Below are 8,100 nucleotides of genomic sequence, written 5' to 3' on the forward strand. Positions count from 1 at the left end.
GACACAGTTCCCGCTGTGGGTGCTGACTGCGTGTGTGGTGTGGACTACTGGGTGGGGGGATGATGGATCCTGGAATTGGATGGGTCGGGTCAAGTCCACCTCCGTGGCACTTGCAGAAGCTCACCCGACCCATCCCAGACACAGCACAGACAGGGCAGCCAGGAAATTGGAGAAAACAGAAGATGAGGTGTTCCTTCCTAAGATTTTGTTTTCTTTTTACTTATTTGACAGCTTTTTAATTTATTAAAAAAGTTTCCTGTATCTAGGTTTAAGTAAATATCATGAAATAAAAACTGAACATCAGTAAAACAGCTTAAAAGTGAATATAGCTGGTAGAAACAGCAGTTATAATTCTCTGTATTTTATGCTCATTTTTCTATGCTGTTCTAAACAATACACATTGCAAAATTTCTGTGAGAATGTTCCTTGATCTTAACTGTTTCTGTAATCTGCCTTTGGGATTGGGAAGCCTGGTGTTATAAAGATGGAATATACTGAAATTCAATGGAAGTAAAATTAAACTCTCCTTTCATTGGGGCATATGGAATCACATCTGCATCTGGTGTCTGTTTTGGTGGCCCTTTACTAGGTGAAAAGAGAGAAGAGGAGGGGAAGGGAAGGGAAGGGGAAAGGGAATGGAAAACAGAAGAGGAGGGGAAGAGGAAAGAAAGGAGGTGGAAAGGGAAAAGTGGAAGAAAAAGGGCATGATAGAAGGGGAAGGAGAAAGGGTGGTAGGGGAAAGGAGAAAAGGGGGAAGGAGAGAGAAGGGAAGGTGAGGAGGGAAAAGAAGAAGAAGAAGGGGGAAGGATGGAAAGGGTAAAAAGAAGAAAAAGGGGAGAGAGAAATGAGGACAGTAAAGTGGAAAGGGTCAAAAAAGGAAATGGAAGAGAAGGGAAAGAGGGGAAAGGAAGGAAAGAAAAGGAGGGAAAAAAGAAAAATGATGAAAGATGAAAGGGAAGATCTGGTTTCGTTTTACAATAGGCGAATTGATGTTCTAGTGTTCACTGTAGTATTTAAGATGCTTTCCTTTTCCTTGTGTGACTCGTAGAAATAACTGCTTATGGTATGGTAGAATTGCTCTATAGGTCCTGAGTGTTTTGTATTCTCAGTATGGTGGTTTTAAGGTTTGCAACATAGGTTCCGAATATGTATGTGGTTTATGTTGCTGTAGGACAGCTGTTGGGCAGACTGTTTATTAAAAATGATTTAGGATCCCCCAAAAAACTACTCACACCTATATATACATAGTGCCCACCCATATTAGCTCTGGGCCCACCCAAAATGTCAGGTCTGGCTACCCCACTGGTCGCCGCACCTCAAAAAAGACATAGTGGAATTGAAAAAGATGCAGAGAAGGGCAACAAAGATGATACAGGGGATGGGATGGCTTTCCTATCAGGATAGGCTGAAGAGGCTGGGGCTCTTCAGCTTGGAGAAAAGGCGGCTGAGGGGAGATATGATAGAGGTCTATAAGATAATGAGTGGAATGGAATGGGTCGATGTGGAGCATCTGTTTACGCTTTCCAAAAATACTAGGACTAGGCGGCATGTGATAAATCTGCAGTATGGTAAATTTAAAATGAATTGGAGGAAATTTTTCTTCACTCAACGCGTAGTTAAACTCTGGAATTCGCTGCCGGAAAAGGTGGTTAAGGCGGTTAACTTAGCGGACTTCAAAAAAGGGTTGGCCAGCTTCCTGGAGGAAAAAGCCATAGAATGTTATTGAATTGATGAGGGAATAATGCAGTATTTCTAGGATGAGTGGGACAAATTGCTTGCTCTTTTGGCTGCTGTCGGTGACAGGGTGCTGGGCTTGATGGACCCTTGGTCTGTCCTAGCATGGCGATGCTTATGTACTTATGTACCAGATACAGACCATAGAAGTCTGTCTGACACTGGCCTTACTTGCAACTACTGGAGTTGCCATCAAAGTACCACTCCTGCCCACCATCACACATCGATAGCCATGAGGTCATTTAATCCTCTTTCTCTATAGTGATCCATGCATTTTTGAATTCCATCACTGGTTTTGTCTCCATCACCTCCACCGGGAGGGCACTTCGGGCATCCACTACTCTCTCTGTGAAAACGTATTTCCTGATGTTACTCCTAATCTACCACCTTCATGTCCTCTAGTTCAACAGCATTCCTGTTTCTGGAAAAGATTTGTTTGTATATTAATATTTGAATCATATTTCCCCTATCTCCTAGTGACAAGATGGCTCATAGCAACTATTTTACAAATGGTAAACAGACTAAAGCAGATTCTGTAATACAGCACTGGAAACAATTGCACATCTCATTGCTGGCTATGACTTGTCAAAAGGCCTGTTTACAGAAACATTCAATAAGGTAGAATGGTTGATCCACTGGAAACTGTGTAAATATTATAATATTGTTGCACCAGAAAAATATTGGGATCACAACCATAACAGATTTATAGAGAATGAAGAGGTTGTGATCTACTGGGACATTCCAGTTCCAACAGATATAAAGCTTGATGCAAGAAAACTGGACATCATTGAAATTGAGAAAAACACAAGAACAGCATTGATAATAGAGGTATTACTGTAAAGTGATTTTTCTGTGAATGGAACAGAGAGGGTGAAGATCTTCAAGTACTAAGAAATCTAGTCAGAAATCAAGAAAATGTGGCCGAAAGATACACAAACATTCCCCATTGTATTGGGTGCCACAGGCTTGATTGAGGATTTTTGGGCTATACAATGTTACATCTTACGACCTGAACAAAGAAGTTCTCTTTGGTACAATGTAAGTACCATGGCAAACCTTTAGCAGTAAATTTGACAGGCTGAGATCATATTCCACATACCCTTGTTTAGGGGTGAGAATCATTACTGTCATGGTACGTGCAGCACTAACCCTTTTGGGGACACTGCCTCAGAGATAAAAGTGTGCACAGAGGAAGAAAGAGGGACATGGGGAGGAGTGGAGGTACATAAGTACTGCCATACTGAGACAGACCGAAGGTCCATCAAGGCCAGCATCCTGTTTCCAACAGTGGCCGATCCAGGTCACAAGTACCTGGCAAGATCCCAAAAAGTACAATACATTTTATGCTGCTTATCCTAGAAATAAGCAGTGGATTTTTCCCAAGTCCATTTCAATAGCAAGATTTCCTGTCTAACTTTGGGTTAGATTGATATCGTTTGTGTATAGTGATTTTATAAGGATATCCGTTTTCATAATCAGCCATATACCATAAGACTCCTGAGGCAGGCGCTTGGGTGCCGAAGCACAGCTGCTGTGTCGAGTCGTTTCTTTTATCTTGCAATAAAGACACTTTTTCCATTAAAACGTCTCCTCCATTGGTTGAGAAGAGCCTACTCTCCCTACTTTTTGCTTCTGCTTAATGTGCTAAGCCCATTTCTTAGTGCTTCTTTGTAAAAGGGCCCCTGTGTTAGCAACAGGGGGAGAAATTTAGATCCTTCAAATCTGGCAGAAAATTGGCATGCATCCATTTCTTTATATATTATATATATATATATATAGGTTAGGGTATGACCAGTGCACTTACAAATTGTTTATTAAAATGTGATTCACTTGGGACATCAAAATGAAAGGAAGTTATAGCACGCTGAGAGGTATGTGTACAGAAGGGTACAAGTTGCAGACACTCAGTACCAAGCGCTGTGTAAAACACACATCCTGTGCAAATAAACAACATTTCATCCAGTACTGGTGTTTGCTAAGAGCCAATATCCAAAAGGAAATAACAGAGCCTTTCAGGAGATGATGCATTTAGAATTTAGGCAAAAGTCAGTGAAAAGCAAATAATACAATTCTAAAAAGAGAGGCACATTTCACTAAAAGGCAAGAGTCACACTAGGTAAGGGCCAAGTACAAAAGACAAGGAAGGGCTCAAACGTGCAATCCTGAGAGCAGAGAAGGAGGATGTGATGGAGTCATTATCAGATGTAAAAAAAATACAGGGCCCATCAGGCTGAGAGAAAATAGATTCCAACCCTCAGCTGGCAGCATGGCCAAAGCTTTTTTGGAGCAGCACTGCCCTGTTCTGGTGAATGTTTGGATCTAGCCTTCCTTTGATCTTTAATGCATGCAGCCCCACAGACGCTCTGTGACCTCCCTCCTCTGCTGCTCCACATAAGTATTGTCATACTGGGACAGGCAGGGCCGTGCCTAGGGTCTCTGGCGCCCCCCTGCAGACTATCAGTTGGCGCCCCCCCCCCCCCCCCCCGTGAAAATGATCACCCCCCCCCCCCCCATGAAAATGATCGCTCACCACTTGCCACACTGAAAGGAATTGTCAGCAATATTCTTAGAAACAAATTGCTATACATTGCAAAATAAGATAGCAGATGTAAATTCTCAAAGTGGACATATTCCAAACGCTAAAATGAAAATAAAATAATGTTTTTCTACGTTTGTTGTCTGGTGACTTTCTTGTTTTCTGATCATGCTGGTCCAGTATCTGATTCTGCTGCTATCTGTCCTCTTAACTCCATTTCCAGGGCTTCCTTTCCATTTATTTCTTTACTTTTCTCCTTTCTTCTTCATTTCTTGCTCTATATCCATTTCCAGCAATTTCTCCTCTCTCCCTGGGTCCTGCCCTCCCATCCATGTCCATTCTGTCCCTCTCTGTCCTTCCCTCCTCCATCCATAGCCAGCAATCCTCCTCTCTCCCCTCCCCTCTATTTCCAGCAATTTGTCCTCTCCCTGGGCCCCCATGTCCATCCTTGTCCCTCTCTGCCCTTCCCTCCTCCATCCATAGCCAGCAATCCTCTCTCCCCTCCCCTTCCAGCAATTTGTCCTCTCCCTGGGCCCTGCCCTCCCATCCATGCCTCTCTGCCCTCCCATCCATTCAGGGTCTGCCCTCCCTCTCACTCCCCATTCCATCCAGGATCTATCCCCCCTCTCTCACTGCCCCCTCTTTTCGGCTCCCAGTTCCCACCTGCGGCTGCCCCTAGTTCCAGATCCATTGATTCTCCCATCCACCCTTGCCCCAGGCATGACCCATTCTCCCTCCTGCTCACTTTTCAGACCCCAGTTCCAGCTCCATGCCCCTTCTCCCATCTGTCTCCCACCCAGTCCCTTCTGCCCATCCGAGTCCCCCTCACCCCATCTGTCTCCCACCCAGTCCCTTCTGCTATCCAAGTGCCCCCCACCCTCACCCCATCTGTCTCCCACCCAGTCCATTCTGCCCATCCGAGTCCCCTCACCCCATCTGTCTCCCACCCAGTCCCTTCTGCCCATCCGAGTCCCCCTCACCCCCATCTGGCTCCCACCCAGTCCCTTCTGCTATCCAAGTGCCCCGCACCCTCACCCCATCATCTGTCTCCCACCCAGTCCCTTCTGCCCATCCGAGTCCCCCTCACCCATCTGGCTCCCACCCAGTCCCTTCTGCTATCCAAGTGCCCCCCACCCTCACCCCATCTGTCTCCCACCAGTCCATTCTGCCCATCCGAGTCCCCCTCACCCCATCTGTCTCCCAACCAGTCCCTTCTGCCCATCCGAGTCCCCCTCACCCCATCTGGCTCCCACCCAGTCCCTTCTGCTATCCAAGTGCCCCCCACCCTCACCCCATCTGTCTCCCACCCAGTCCCTTCTGCCCATCCGAGTCCCCCTCACCCCATCTGGCTCCCACCCAGTCCCTTCTGCCCATCCGAGTCCCCCTCACCCCCATCTGGCTCCCACCCAGTCCCTTCTGCTATCCAAGTGCCCCCCACCCTCACCCCATCTGTCTCCCACCCAGTCCATTCTGCCCATCCGAGTCCCCCTCACCCCATCTGTCTCCCAACCAGTCCCTTCTGCCCATCCGAGTCCCCCTCACCCCATCTGGCTCCCACCCAAGTCCCTTCTGCTATCCAAGTGCCCCCCACCCTCACCCCATCTGTCTCCCACCCAGTCCCTTCTGCCCATCCGAGTCCCCCTCACCCCATCTGGCTCCCACCCAGTCCCTTCTGCCCATCCGAGTCCCCCTCACCCCCATCTGTCTCCCACCCAGTCCCTTCTGCCCATCCGAGTCCCCCCTCACCCCATCTGGCTCCCACCCAGTCCCTTCTGCTATCCAAGTGCCCGCACCCTCACCCCATCATCTGTCTCCCACCCAGTCCCTTCTGCCCATCCGAGTCCCCCTCACCCCATCTGTCTCCCACACAGTCCCTTCTGCCCATCCGAGTCCCCCTCACCCCATCTGGCTCCCACCCAGTCCCTTCTGCTATCCGAGTCCTCCCCACCTTCACGGTCACCCCCATCTGTCCCCCACCCTCACCCTGCCTCGTCTTCTCCCTGCCACCCGTCTTTAAAAAGAAATCGCCGACGTGATAGAGAGCGCAGCACCTCGTGTTCAAGTAAAAGAAGCGAATCCGATCATCCTCATTGGGCCTTCCTTCACTGTCCCGCCCTAGAGGAAATAGGAAGTGCGTCAGAGGATGGCGGGACAGTGAGGGAAGGCCCAATGAGATGATCGGATCCGCTTCTTTTACTTGCACACGAGGTGCTGCGCTGCGTTCGCTCGGCAAATAAATTTAAAGGGCTGGTGCGGGAGGGGGGGGGGGTGCCAGGATGAAGAGCAGCGGGAGCGGCGGCACCCCCCTCTCTGGTGCCAAAAGATTTGAGGTCCTCGGCGGGGCGAGGGTAAGCACCGCGGCGGCGCCCTCCAGAGGTGGGCGCCCCCCCATGCGGCGCTTACCTCGCTTACCCGCATCGGCACGGCCCTGGGGACAGGCCAAAGATCCATCAAGCCCAGCATCCTGTTTCCAACAGTGGCCAATCCAGGTCACAAATACCTGGCAAAAATCCCAAAAAATTACAAAACATTTTATACTGCTTATCCCAGAAATAGTGGATTTTCTCCAAGTCCATTTAATAATGGTCTATGGACCTTTTCCTTTAGGAAGCCATCCAAACCTTTTTAAAACTCCGCTAAGCTAACCGCCTTTACCACACATCTCTGGCAACCATTCTTTATCACCTCTTGTAGATTCTCACACTTAATTGTCAGTATTTATTAGGATTGGGATAGTATAACACAATAAGGACACCTTACAACAAGGTGTGGAAAACTAACCATCCGCAGCATTGTTTATTGTAATCAGGCAACAAACATCTGTTGTAAAACAGATGCAAACCCATATAGGAGCTGAAATATGAATTTGAATATGCAAGTTTTTCTGTCTATGTTAGCTACCCATCATGACAATTAAGGAGCCAACACCATCACCATCTGGTGTTGCCCCAATCCACACCCCACCATGGGCAGCTAGAGCTAGGGAGTAGGCATGGACCTCCATGCCATACAGCTGGGTTGAATGTCTCCAACTTATACCTGATTTTCAAAGCTACATTTGTAAAGGGGTGGCAATTTGATCTACCTATGCAAGTACTTTCTCTGTCCCTAGTGGGCTCACAATCTAATTTTGTACCTAGTGCAAGAGGATTAGGTGACTTGCCCAGATTCACAAGAAGCTGCAGTGGATTTGAACCCAGTTCCCAGGTTCTCAGGCCACTGCACTAACCATTAGGCTACTCCTCCAATTTATGCTTGCCACTCCCCCACAGAAAAACCAAATTAGCATGGGTGTCCACCAGCTGCAACCATTACCAACTCCAATTCAGAATTGCGAAGATTCCTACACCCCAGGAATTCATCGCTCTCCCAGAATCAAAGGCTGGGTAAGCTGCCTTCAAGGAACATGAAGCAGGCCTGTGCCTCAGAGGCAAGTTATAAATGGGCAGTTTCTGGATCCCTCCTTTGCTGGCTACCCACTAACCAAACTGAAATGATTTCCAAGCCTCAACGTTTGAAAGTAAACCACTTAATCATGATCCTCTCCCGATTAGGACCTACATGGGGGCAGTCACCCAAGCCCCATTCCTTCCCCCTCCTTCTAGGACCCTTCCTTATTTATAGTCTGTTCAAGTTGCCTCTACTCGCTGCCTTGAGTCCCGGAAGCAAGAAGTTTCTACCATAAGGGAAGGGTGTCACGGTCCCCTGTTAAGCAGGGCACTCAAGACTGGGCTCTCACACTGTTTTTTCCACTGGGACGGAGAAAGCAAGTACCCCCTTTGACAAGAAAAAAGCCAGCTCTCTAATAAAATGAAGTAAGGTTTTTAAAA

The sequence above is a fragment of the Microcaecilia unicolor genome, chromosome 11 (genome assembly GCF_901765095.1).
Source record: "Microcaecilia unicolor chromosome 11, aMicUni1.1, whole genome shotgun sequence".
Taxonomy (NCBI): domain Eukaryota; kingdom Metazoa; phylum Chordata; class Amphibia; order Gymnophiona; family Siphonopidae; genus Microcaecilia; species Microcaecilia unicolor.